This window comes from Apostichopus japonicus, chromosome 10 (assembly GCF_037975245.1).
Source record: "Apostichopus japonicus isolate 1M-3 chromosome 10, ASM3797524v1, whole genome shotgun sequence".
NCBI lineage: Eukaryota > Metazoa > Echinodermata > Holothuroidea > Aspidochirotida > Stichopodidae > Apostichopus > Apostichopus japonicus.
Window position 1 is genome coordinate 629,504 of NC_092570.1, and position 13,995 is coordinate 643,498.

At 37.2% G+C, this 13,995-nt stretch overlaps 1 protein-coding gene across 2 annotated transcripts in view; it reads left to right on the forward strand.

Moving 5' to 3' along the window:
- Nucleotides 1-13,995, forward strand: part of LOC139974892 (fibronectin type-III domain-containing protein 3A-like) — a 117,482-nt gene that overhangs the window by 983 nt on the left and 102,504 nt on the right. The gene's annotated exons all lie outside the window — the stretch shown is intronic.

The window sequence follows — 13,995 nt, forward strand, 5'->3', positions numbered from 1 at the left end:
TAATTACCATATTTTGTTTGTTATTAAGGACACATGGCGAAGTGGCACCCCCTCCCCTTTCAAGAAAAAAACAAGATGTTGAAGGGTGTCTACTAGCAAAATGGTGCCATATTTGTAGCCTTATACAGGGGTTCCTGCACCTTGAGTGAAACAACATTTCATGATCCAATCAAAAAGTTTAAGTACTTTTTTTGTGCTGCAAGAAAAATATCCTAGTCAACTACTTATATTTAATTTTGTTCCACAAGAAACAAAATTTGCTGGAATGCCATTTGCAGAAATTCATGGCAAATTTAAAATCATTATTTTGTGATCTAGGCTATGCAAACTTTCATTGCTTTCCATGACTTCATGCCCTTTTGGGAAATTTTAGCTAGAGTAACATAAACCACAAAGGTATCTTATCCTTTGATATGTGTTAGGTACGTACAGAAATGCGAGCGTCAGTCTTTTAGTACAGTGCCTCACTTCACACTGCTCATGCTGTCACACATATATACATGTTATATATGCTGGGTGCTGTAGGCAATATTAAAAATTCGCCTGTAAGCCAGTAAAAAATATGACATGTCCAGGAAAATCAGGACATCTGAATTATGTGCCTAGTTGCTATGCATATATGTACACAGAAAGTTTTTAACCTTGACCTCCCTTATTGCAAGGTTTGCTTGATAGGCTGTTACCTGGTATGAGACAATAGTAGAGTTCTTCCAATGTAAATAAAGTTATTCTTCTCATATTGTTTATATCTAATAACATATCTTTTAATAGTCACTGTCAAGGAAAATGATTGGTTGTTTGTAATAATCATGTGCACCTGGGTGTGCATTAGTTTGAAATTTGACAGTTGTTTGGATTAGTTTTAACAAAATGAGGGAACTATGAGGCAAACTGTTGAATTGTTCAAATACCATCTGGAGAGAATTGACAAACATGTATACTTTTAGGAGAAATATGAATTGTGTACTATCTAAAAATAACCTTGTTGCTAGAGGAATAATTGTAGACTGTGTTCCAGGAAGCTTACAATCGAAAATATAAAATAGCTTGCTTTTTGTTGAAATCTTTACATGCATTTCTTTCAAAATTTATTACTAGGTTTTACAATATTGAACTTATAATATTTTTTGTAGTTGTGATTATACAATTTTTCATGAAAAGAATGCATTGCAGAGGACTACCATTGTTCTAACCATATTTGGAGTAAACCTTTAAGATGTAATGACAACCGAAAATTTATTAGGTTTAACGATATTAATATTATTGTTGTGATTTTACAAATTTGCATGGAAAGGATGCATTGTGTGGGACTACCACTTTTAAACCATATTTGAGTAAACCTTTAAGATGGACAAAGGAAGATGTAGCCCAGTTGTGGGCATGGAATTAATCTTGTAAGGTCAAACTGAAATTTTGTGCCCAATATGCCAACCTCTGTTGTATACCTTCATGACATTTTGAGACATTGCATTATATGGAAATTAATTTCAACCTTGCTACCTTGCTAAAAAAAAAAAAATAATAAAAAAAAAAAACCTTGCTCAACTGTGACCTGCCCTAGAAAGCTATGTACGCTGAAATCGTGGGTGCATAGTTGGATCCCTGTGTCAAGTTTCTCAGTATGGAATAATCTTGTTAGTCTATTACTAAAGAAGTTGTTGAATATAACAGGAAGACATTCCTGTACGTTGCACTATTTTTATGTAAAGAGTACTGTACACTTTGAATTGTCACACATTTTGTCCACTTGTTCTACATTTCTGTACTTTTCTGAAACAATTGGGTTTAGCCCAAGTTAATTTAGCGGTACTAAAACTATGAACGTTAACAATCACTGAGTGTGTACTTAATTATAGACTTCCTACAAGAACTTACTGTACCTTCCTGCAGCAGAGAGAGACAGATTAAGTTCAGGTGATGGACATTTGTGATTATACAGAATAATCCTCATTGACAACCTGTATACATGTTCCCAAATTTCATGTAGGCCCTATTGTTCCAACACACATGTACATAAATGCAGATGTTTGTAAACAAAGTATCAATATATTCTTTCTAATCTTATCAACCTGAATCTTATTCAACCAACTCTTATCTGTAGAGTTGTGGAACATGTTTTGCAATCTTTGTTGTTTTTATAGTATCTTGTAAAAGAATGCATTTTGTTGAAGAATTGAAATAGCAGATCTACAGTGCATGTGTGCAGAGTACAGATCTGATAATGTCCGACTCTGTTTAAAAAGGCAGTGTATGATTGTCAAGTTGTAAACTTACTCTGAGTGATTGTGTCAATTTGTCTTGGTTTATCAATCAGTGTTGGACAACAAAAACAAAAACAAGGCTACAGTGTAGTCAGTGAGGAAGCAACCCACACAGATCTTACAGTGCTTAGCTTGTTAGACACCACATATAGCCCCTGTTTGACTCTACTACAGTAGGCTGTACTTACAAGCTAGAAGCTTGGCACATCGCATGGAAACTGAAAAGAAATTAACATTGATCTATAAGTAAAGACCTTCAGATATTATGGAATCTTCTCTTTAACATAATATTAAACCCATTGAGGTATTAGACCTTGGACTTTGCTTGTGTTGCTAAATAGGTCAAGTACTATCAGTCATTCTGCAGGAAAGTGCAATGCTTCTGTGAGCAACCTTTTTGTGTATTATTAGGGTTTGCTTTGCAATGTTATCTCAAGGAGTCTGTCACTTGAACATTGCAGTACATTTGCAAGATTGAAAGATGTACAGCTCTTAAGTTTTGGATCAAGTTGATATACAACTAACAATGTAAAATAAAATGTCATATGTATGTTTTTACTTCACTACTGGAACTGAAATTTGACTGAACAAGGATATGACATATCACAATGTACATGGTTACATGATTTTGATATAAGACAGTGCTCAAGAAAACAAAACCACTTGAGAATACAAAATGTCTTATTCTGTATGTGAAATGACCAGTGCCGTAGTCAAGTCCAGCACTTCCAAATGCAAGTACAGGACACAGCTGTCATGGAAGTCCAATTTTCCACTGTAGTCATGTGTGTATTAAAATGTAGTTAAGCCACTTATCCTACCATACCACTTTCATGGCTATTTGTCAGCCTCACCATTGATGCAATCTGCTGCCTCTCTTTGGGCACACTTGGCACACTTGTGATTAATAATGACTATATGGCCTGATGCTGCCGCACTGTAATCTTGGTTAGCCTGGTTAGGTTCCCAATAATTTCCTTCCTTCCTATGCGGTCATAAAATTCTGTGTAATGTAAGTTTTGTCTAAGTATAAGTTTTTACTGAATTCAATTTTATTTTATTCAAGTATATAGGTGTATGAATCACTTCTTATGCAACTTGCTTTGGACAGATGCAATGGATGAAACAGATTTGACAGAGATCTACTTCATACAAAATGGTTGCCTTTTGTAAAGGGGGAGGGGGGGGGGAGGGCAGTGGTACAGGAGGTACGTCTGAGAGGTAGTGTCAAGTTACAGTACTTGTCCAAACCTAAGTAATTCCTAACCCAACTGCGACTAGAATTTTAAATGAGTTTTTCGGTTCTGATTGATAAAGTTCTGAATTTGAATTATTGTAGTACTTGAGTCAAGATTATATACTTGTAGAGATGGAGGAACATTGAAAGGGGTGGGAGGTGATCAAGGAGGGCTTATGTCTTAGTTATAGTCATTAAAAAGAGACCTTTTCTGTGTATGAAATGGCTGTTTACATCATTTCAAAAAGGATCATGTTTGGGAAACAGTAGCATGAAATGGGATCCAGGAGATCATATACTCCCTATATGGATTATTTGACAGGTTATTGGCACATTGGATAGGTGCTTTCTGAGAAAAGTGTAATGTGAATATTTTCCTAAACCTTCATTGGAACATGGAGCTATAAATTTATAGCTTTTATAGCTCCATGATTGGAACAACTGAGGCCTTGTTCAAATTGAGAACGCAAGGAGGATCAGGATTCTAGTTTACCTAGAGGGGAGGTAATAAAGCTGACCCTAGGATGCATCCACTTTTTGAGAATGGGTGATAGATCAACATCAAACAATACAGCATTCTAAATACAATTGCGAAAGGTTACAATGATTGTTTACAAGTCACTCAGCTAGTTGTTGTACTACGGTATGCCAAACCTAAACTTCCAGTCAAGTTTGTTTTTGTGGAGTTGACAAGGACAAGTAATCGTGTGATCATCTGAGCATTCGCACTACAATCTTGATCACCCCATCATCGGGATGTGAGTCTTCCCAGAAAGGGAAGATCACCATTGGAGGGTCTGAGTATGCGAGTATTCACACTAGTACCAAGTGACTCGTCTTTGCAGTACCAAATTCCTGTTACCTTCTCAAATGTGAACAAGTCATGTGTGCAGTGTCTTTCTTATAGTGAGTACAAGAACTATTATTTTGGGAGGAGGGTAAAGGTCATTTGGGCACAGCAGTGGTCCAAATGTCAAAATATCTTTAGAACTTCACCTTCAAAGGAGATTATATAAATGTGTGGAATTACAGTATACCCAAATGATAAGTAAAATTGAGATCTACAAGTTGGTATAGGTGAAAGCTCATTTAATGTTTGTAGAAGTCAAGCCCTAAGAAATTTTTGAAGGTCGATCAGGTCTCAATGATGATGTGGAACTTCTAAGGCTGATTTGACTTTTCACATATGTAGTAAAACCTCCTTGCTGTGATTAGGTGGAGGTGAAAGGTCAGCTTTGCAGTATGAACTTCAGCCAGGGTTAACTTGCAAACTACTCCTGTGCTGATATGTAATATAATTTAAAGGCAAGTAACCACTGGGAGGGATTTCCTTCTGGTTATTATTTTTGGTTCCTTGATGGAACCTATGCAGTCAGGTTTGTGTGTGTGTGTGTGTGTCTGTGACACTTGCTTGGGTCCGAGATAACTCAACAACGGAATGATGGATTGCACATACTTGCTAGATGTATTATAGTGAGAAGGTGTGCCCTATTTTTTGCCCAGTTTTTGATGCTGCCCTTATGAATATTAATGAGGTTATGAGATCAAACAAAAAATCTTTACATTGCAATAACTCTGCAACCTTACGTAAACTTGATTGTAGCCAAACTCACTTGGTATACAGTTTTATGGTTAAAGCTGCTACATGTAGGCCTAAGTTTTTGGGACCATCTGGGTCCCCAAAACATCTGAGTCCATTTTTGGGCTGTGTGGGCCCAAAGTTGATTTCCATCTCAAATTGCATTTTGGGACCATTCCTTGGGCCCAAATTTGTGGGCCCAAATTATTTTGGACCATTTGGGTGCAAAATTTTATTGAACCCAATATTGAGGAGGGACCAAAATGTTAAGTGCAATTACTCCACAAACTTAAATTTAGATTGTATCCAAACTTGAAATATATTTGTTGGTTACTCGCTGGTACATGTGGGCATAAATATCATAATATTGGTTGATACAACAACTTCATTTTGGGCTCATGTGTTTACTTTTAAACCACAAAAGTGTAGTTTGTTATATAAAGTGACTATTCAAATTTCATATCAGTCTAGTGAACTAAAAGTAGCATTTATTGTTATCGGGATGTGTATAGGGCTAATTTCTAGGCAAATAGCAACTCATCACTTTAGCACAGTGGAATGTACAGTGTGGCTTTCTTTATCTGTGTGATAGACAATTACTGTAACATTGTTGTATACGGTCTACACCTTAAGTCATCAGCTGCCATAAATTATCTCAGAGCAGCTTTTGAGTTTGGTACTCATTGTTACTCAAAATATTGTCAGATTGAATATTGGTCTCACCCCAAGACACCCACCCACCCTTCTAGATTTTGGTTTCCACTGACTGTTGGTATTTTTAGCAAGAAGTTAGTAAATTAGTTTGACTTGTTCTGGCAGTCCTCTTTGCATTGTACAGTGAGGTTGACCATGTCCCATTTGAAAGCAAAGTTGAGTTGTTTTTTGTCTTTTGATGCTTCCTGATCCAGGAAGGAAGATTGTTTATGGATGATGGATTGGATTGACAGTGCCAGAGCAGGTTGGTAGCCATGCAGTATACATCTGTAGGCATTGTTACTGTTAACTCTTGCTGGAAGAGTTTAGAAGGACAGAGATTGTCATTACATCATAACTGGGTCAATTGGGGTTTGTTTCATATCCTGGAACAAACTTCCTTTAGAAAGCATAGCTTATAATACATATTAAAGACTAAACTAGGTAAATCACAGTAGACATATTGAAGCTGTCAGAAAAGTTTTGGGACTAGTGTTGGTAATTATATGTGGAAGGACCATAATAGTAAACACAGGTCAACTGATACATAAATAAACAACACCCAACAACTAATTTTGTGTCAATGCATCTTGAGTATGATTTCGTGTTCAATTCTTATCTGTGTCTTATCACACATATATACTGTATTACTGTACATAGTAGATTTAATACCAACTCCCACTCACTCCCCCACTTATCCCCTCCTCATCCATCCCACTTATCCCACTAATCATTCTTCCACACTTACCCCCTTACTTACAGTATCACCCCACTAACAATCCCCTTACCTAGATCCCATCTGCTCTACTTGTGTTTGTCTTATCTATGTAAAACATGGTACTGCTGATGTGATATCAAAGTCAAGGAACTAGAGAAAGATCTTTTGTTGGAATTTCAGTATACATGGAACATCAACTGAAAAGCTGTCCCTCGGTGGGACTTTTGAAATTTGACTGTATGACAAAGGTCTTCCAAGGGACCTTGAAATTCCATTCCTTCTTCTTTTAGGGAGAAAAGTTAAAGCCAATCTAGATATTATTTAAGGTATTTGCAGTATGGTGGAGTTTGCTGCACCTTTTTCATAAGTGTTTGCTTTGAAGTTTGAAGTATTGTATCCCTTTGACCCAGTAACATTAGTATGACTTCTTGAACAGCCACCTTTCTGGCATGATTTAGGGACAGAAAGGGGCCAGGAACAGGGTCATGCATGGAGGATATAAATTTCAGAGGGGTGGCACACCAAAGTCTAATATATCATACTTACAGTTACTGTACGTCTCTGTTACCAATAATGGAAGACTCATTATACTGTTGCATCAGTAGGGTCGACCCTACATGATCATGTATGTATCAAGTATGCGTTTACATGCAAGCCAAGGATGTCAAATCTTTCTTTGTAAACTTGAGCATGCAATTTTCAAGGATGAATGGCTGTTAAATGATTGAAGACATAAATGATGACAAATTGTCATTTGTGAGCAAGATGTAGGGATGTGATCCATTCTGTAGCAAAAGAAGAAACTGCCCAAAAAAACCCAACCTGTCGCACCAATGCCCGGGCTGCTTTATAATAACACTTATATGATACACTAGGCACACTCCTGGTATTGAAACACCTTCTCTAACTGTATTTCCCCAAATTGAACAAAGAGAAAAACAACACTTGTAAGAGGTCCTACTCCCTAAATACCTTTACCTTATCCTTGCACCTCTCCCTTACCCTTCTATACCCCCTTTAATACCTGTTCAATATCTAATACTGGTTCAGACTGTTGTAGGTAATTTTACATGTATGGTGTATTGCATGTCCATCCAAATAACTTACTGTACTATTAAATGAAGTCTGAGATGACCAAATTGCTGTTTGGAAAACCAAAATCGGCTTTGGAGGTACCTGTAGTCCGACAGGAGACTATCTACTAGTTGTTGACATCAAATTCACATTGCATTGTTCAACTCTCAATTAGGTAAAATGATAAGTTTTTATATACTTTGCTCCTCACTGGCCTTTATTTCCCCACAACCTTAGCACTCTTGCTCTACCTAAGTGAGTTAGTAACCTATAGTAGTTCTGTATGACCAGTCACTTCCCGTGGAAGCACCTAATGATTCTACCAATTAATACCAAGGTGTCTGTAAGTGTTTTTTGCAGACCTCAGGATTTTCCTTTGGATTTGCCCTTGTTTGATAGCAAATCGGACCTTTTTAGTGTTCACCAAGCGGTTTAACAGCTGTAGTCAGTGTGGTCAGCAGTTTGATAGTAGTACTATAAGTATCCTTTTGATTTAGAAGGCTCTTTGTGCGGGAGTTTAGGCCCTGGTTTTCCCACGTTTTCAAGGCTACAAAGCTGGTGTTCTATTCACCAAACCTACACATCACTCCTACAGTGCAAATATTGGTCATTGTTATTTTTTTTCTTCAAAAAAATCATCCTTAAAAATTTGTCATGATGTGAGATATAATATATTCATTTAAATAAGTCAAAGTCAGACAAACGCTCACAAGTATACTTCAGAAAGATATTTATAAACCAGTGTCCCGAACTTCCATATCACACGCATACATGATACATGTGCTTGAATCTAATACAAATTACTGTGCTGTACGACTGTACTTGCATGAGTAAACCTAAGTTTATTATATGATCCAGTTAAACTGTTCAACAGTCTATGAATAATTCCAAGTACAGCCCCACATTTATATTGCAGTTGTTGTTAATCTGTACAGTCTTAACTAAGTTGTCCAAGAAGCCAGCTCTGCCAGTAAACAGGAATCATCTTTCTCCAGTGTCTCCTATTACAGTGCATTTCCTGTCTGGGACCATCAGCAAAGGACATCCTTTCCATACTAACTGTATCTAAATAGTATATCCCTGACATATCAAATTGCAATGCTTTATATACATAATTAATTGTAGTGTTAATATTATATATATACATATATATCTATATGGAAATTCTTTCACAGAAAAATTGCCTTCACTACTCATATTTTTAGTCTTATTTCACTAGTGTATGTTCAGACAGTAGCATTCAACTTGCAGTGTAGTTTATTAGTATTGTCTCTTAAAATCATGTTATCCAAATTCATGTGCTCATCCCTACAAATAGCGAATTTACATTTTCTGCGCTCGCTGACGTACGACCAGTTGTCGTCGGTTGCCATGGGCAAGGTGGTATTAAAATTCATTGCGATGGCAAGTTGTTCTGTCTTTTTGTCTGTGATGGATGGATCTGCCTCAAAATGGCGTAAGTTAGTTACTCTTTGTCCCTCTTCCACGGGTTAAACCCGTACTGAAACGGATTGCTCAGATGGGGATAAGATGCATAATAACTCTGTGGAGGTTTTAGTTTGGTAAATTATTCGAAATCGGAAAGTTTCTCAATTAAGATTTTAATTGGTAATTTAGTCGCTGTGAGTCTGACTCAAGTCGTTCTTCTAAAGGATCTAAACATAAATAGTGTGTATATGTATTGATGCTGTTTTCCTTTGAGGTTTTAAGCTGTTTATCTTTCAGTTAAATAGCTATTTGTTTTCATACTTTGTGTGCGCACCATGGTGATGTTCTCCTAGATCTACTGCTTCAAGCATTGATATATAGATGTATAAATATACAAATGTCCTTGGGTCCAGTAAAATCAAATTTTGCTTTTCTTTAAGACAATTTGACGAATAGTTGAAATGTAGAATTACTCTATAATAAAAGAAGTTTCTGTAAGATGGACTTATGTTGATGTGTCAATCTGATATTGGTGTGTGTTTCTTGTTTTTGTCCCAGTGGGTTAGTGAGATGAAATGTTTGTTACTGACAGCGTCCGGATTTTATTCCTAGTAGTTTGAGTGGAACAGAATGTCAGAAGAAGACTCTTATATTTTCAAAGTAATCACAGTAACAAGAAACTTTAACTGATAAATATGCTGAGAGTTACTGTATGCAAGGAATTTGTAATCAGAAAAAAAAAACATGCAAAATTCAAATCTTGAAATGGATTTCCTGTACAAAGAATTTACTTCACAGTCATTTCTGTAGAGATTCAGAATGATGCAAAATTCTGATAAAAATAGCGGGTGTACCCCATCTTGAGAATGGTAGATTCGGAAGCAAGAGGGTGTGTGCTGTGATCTGTAAGTGGGTGCATAGAAGGGTGTACCCCGTCTTGAGAATGGTAGATTCGGCAGCAAGAGGAAGTGTGCTGTACATGATGGATCTGACTTTGAAAGGATTTGAAATGGACTGGCCTATAGTCAAAAAAAGACTGGAGGGGGCAGTGGGAAGGGGAGGGAGGGTAAAGGGAGGGGCAGGGACACTGTCATGCATGAAATAATTAGAGGCAGTGGTATTAAGGTACTTGCTTGGTGGTATATAGGTAGAAATGCCTGTATTCTGCAGGGTGTTAGTGTTTGGTTTGCATAACTTCTGTTCCTCGTTCAAAAACTAGTCACCTACTGTACCACCACCTAAACGTTGCCGGATTGATCCAAATCTGAAACAGTAAACAGGAGAGGTGTAGATATTTGTTATAAAGTTCATTGTCTCTGCTCACTTTTCTAAGGGGAAGTTAAGGTAACTGAGGACCTGTTTTCACACCTGTTTCTGTTTTGTGGACTTGACAAACACACATACTGTATGTTCTCAGTACTTTTCATTTCAGTTTTGTAAAGCTTATTCCTCAGAGACAATGATGCTGATCAGAGGTACTATAGCGCTGACAAAATAACAAACATTGTCTTACCTGCACCAAAATGAGTGCAAAGCTTCACATATCAAAAGTATCTTTTGGAGTAATGAATGTCTACCTTTCATTGTATTGTCACCAGTATATTCTGGTTTCTTGGAAAGACACTACAGTAGTCCATGTTTGGACTTTAAACATGCTGTTGACAAAGCAAAGAGTCTTCATAAAAATAACATACATGACAATTGGATGACTAATGTCTAGTGACTGTGATTGTTGGATGTGACTGTGGTGGAAAAATGCTTTTAAGGGAGGCGAGACAATTCTTTGAAGTGGTTCTCCATAATGGTAAAGGGTGCCATGTAAGTCTCCTAAATGCCTTAAAGGGGTTTAATACTCTTGCTGGTCGGTCTAAGAAGCAGACGATTGGTACATTTACTTTGGTTTTTCATTCCTTGCTGGAGGCAAAAGGAGCTATGGTGTGTGTGTGTGGGTGTCCCTGTATGTGACACTTGCTAGTAAACACAATGACTCAAAAAGTTAGTGGTGGATTAACTTCATGCTTGGTATGTGGATCTGTGTTATTTACAAGAACACTATTCTTGTCTATGAAGTTCAATGGTCATTTGGGGTCAATAGAGGTAAAAGTCTGAACACTTTGTGAACACAATAACTCAAAAAGTACATCTTTGTTGAACTTCATATAAGGTATGCAGATTCAGCTTGTTGAATGCAAGAAATTGGTGGAGGTCAAAGGTCATTTGCTGTCAACATGTAAAAAATTGTCTGAAAATATTGTTAACATGATACACCATAAGAACATCTCTCTTGAACTACATACTAAGTTAGATCCAGCGTGGTGAGTGCATGAATCCTATTGAAGTTGGTAGAGGTCAAAGGTCACATGAGGTCAACAGGCATCAGACTGAAAACCTTTAATTTACTTCGTTCCCCACTTACCTGTCTCCCCACAACCTAGGCACCGCATTCTACCGTGTCTAGTATGCCCTGGTAATCTTTTAACACTGTACACCCTCACTGACCCCAAAACACCCTTCCCTACAAGAATAGGATACTTATCAGGCTGGAAAAGATGTTGGAAGTCTAGAACTCCTGTAAGGAAACTTCTAGGGTAATAATCCAAGGTATCCGGGCGAATTTCGACGGAAATTTTTCCCAATCCGAAAAACACTATGAGACACTTTTGGTGGTAGAAAATGAAGGAGGTCACTGGGGTCAGTGAGGGTGTACAGTGTTAAAAGATTACCAGGGCATACTAGACACGGTAGAATGCGGTGCCTAGGTTGTGGGGAGACAGGTAAGTGGGTCACTCGTAAATATATAAACCAGTAAGTTTTATAATATACATGAAAACTTCAATATTAAAGCATTAATCTGTGAATTCTTCAATGCTATGATTTTCTTTTGGTGAGCATAGTTTGGTCAAATTCAGTTCAGTTTAGTTTTGTGAAGGGGCTCTATAGGTCTTCATCCAGGTTATGAAATCTGCTTCAGAGTTCATACTGTTGCTTTAAACGTGTACTTAATCCTCCTCTAAGGGTTTCTCTCTCTGAGCTCCGAGGGGTCAACAGGTTATCTCTTTATGGATCAAACTGGCTCAAGAGGTGTAAAAACTGTTGTCTCAGTAAAATTCAAAGTATATTAAACAATGTCTTGTAACTCTGAACACAATACATAAAGGAATTTCCTAGCCCAAATTTGGTAAAATGTGTCTATATATTTCACATTGGAAGACTGTTCTTTCTGGATATTGAAACATTTTTGATTAAACTTCTATACTTTTAAATCCTTTTGAGTGAATGACATGGTCGATACCCACAAGGGATTTCTACAAAGCTTTTCTCAGTTTTCTGACCAGTTCTCACTTAATTCTTGGACAAATTTAACTCACTTGGTCGACAGTAGTCCAAAAGTTACAGTATTTTGAATTTTGAGCTAATTGTCTGATTAAGAATCACACATTTGAGTTAACTGGCTTTCTGGTTACCATTGTTGTAGACATGTATGTCATACAATTGTAACAATAGGAGTGATGCTCAGTGAAAATTGAACCCTTCTTGTAGTTCCCATCTGTTCATGATCGTATTGGTGGAGTACCAAACATGCCCAGTCCGAAAGTCAAATAGTGGTCACTGACACATTGGTGGAGTTGGAGGGAAGAGTAAGTGCTTAGCGTTGATCCGAGGGAGGGTGAATGAGAAGGGCGCAATGCTTAAATGTTACCAGTTACTGGGCGAGGTAGATGTATTTTGTTTCAGTCGAGACAGGTTCTGTGAGTATCAGTACTTATAAATATCCAAACCAGGGAATTCAGTGGGGTTGACCGTTTCAACTTCAAGAAACGTTTAATCTCAAGCATCTCCTCCACAATTAGTAGGATTCTAGTTTTAATGGTCAACTGACTTTAGAGTGTCAATGAAATGCTTGTTGAATTTTGAGCATGGGTGACCATTATCTGACTTCTAGAATTTCGGGGCCAATTTTGATGAGGTCAAAGGTCACTTGAGTTCAACAGAAGTCAGAAAACCTATACACGTGTTACTCACTCACAGAGTGACTCAAGCTTGGAGGAAGTTCATACTTTGTGTATGTATGGATGGCCATTTGGTAAGTAAAAGAATCTTATTGAAATTGGTGGAGGTCAAAGATCATTTGTGGTCAGCATAGGTCTTAGTCTGAATTAAATTTACTGCAAGAGTGAGGCTACATGGATAAAAATTGTACATTGTATGTGCCATGTTGGCCCACCTTACTGAGTATAAGAAACCATTGTTTTTGTTTTCTGTGGAACTAAAGTCAACAGAGCTGGCCAGGTCGCCAGGAGCCTGAAAACATTGTTGTCTAAGGTCAACAGAGGTCTAACCTAATAAATTACCTCCAACTTCAAAGCTTTGATAAACTTTATATTAGCATCTGTATGAAACCATCATGAATTAAATGAACATGTTGTTTGTATGGAGGTCAAGGGACACTTGATATCACCAGAGGTCTCAATCTTACCAGGTGGTAAATATGATGATTTGAAATGTAAAGGTCCTTTGTACTACTTGTTAATCTTATATTAAAGATGGTTGCAGTATTACAGTAAATGTTCTGAATGTAAAATTTGGCAAGGAATCACTAAGCCTCTTGGCCTTCTGGTTGATTATTGCTTCATATGCAGTTTTCCCCACAAGGTTCTTTTGTTGTAAGCACTTTGCAATGATAATGATGAGAGGTGCCAAATTTTTTATTATTTATGAATTGATATCGCTTATGATATTGATTTGTGATGTCCATATTATCCATATTGATTTCAACGGTCATAAAAGCTAAGGTTGTATGCTTACAGTGCAGTTGAACTCAGTTAAAGTGCCTTTGAGTTTGGAAAGTCTATGTACTACCACCTTAGTTTCCTATTTTGACAGTCTGAGAATTCTTCTGAGTGAGGTGAATACTTCTCAAGAAAGGAGGATCTTGTGGGTGGTCAGCAAATATTTTGAATACAAGCAATGATGCTTTTTTAATGAAAACACTGAGAAAACACAC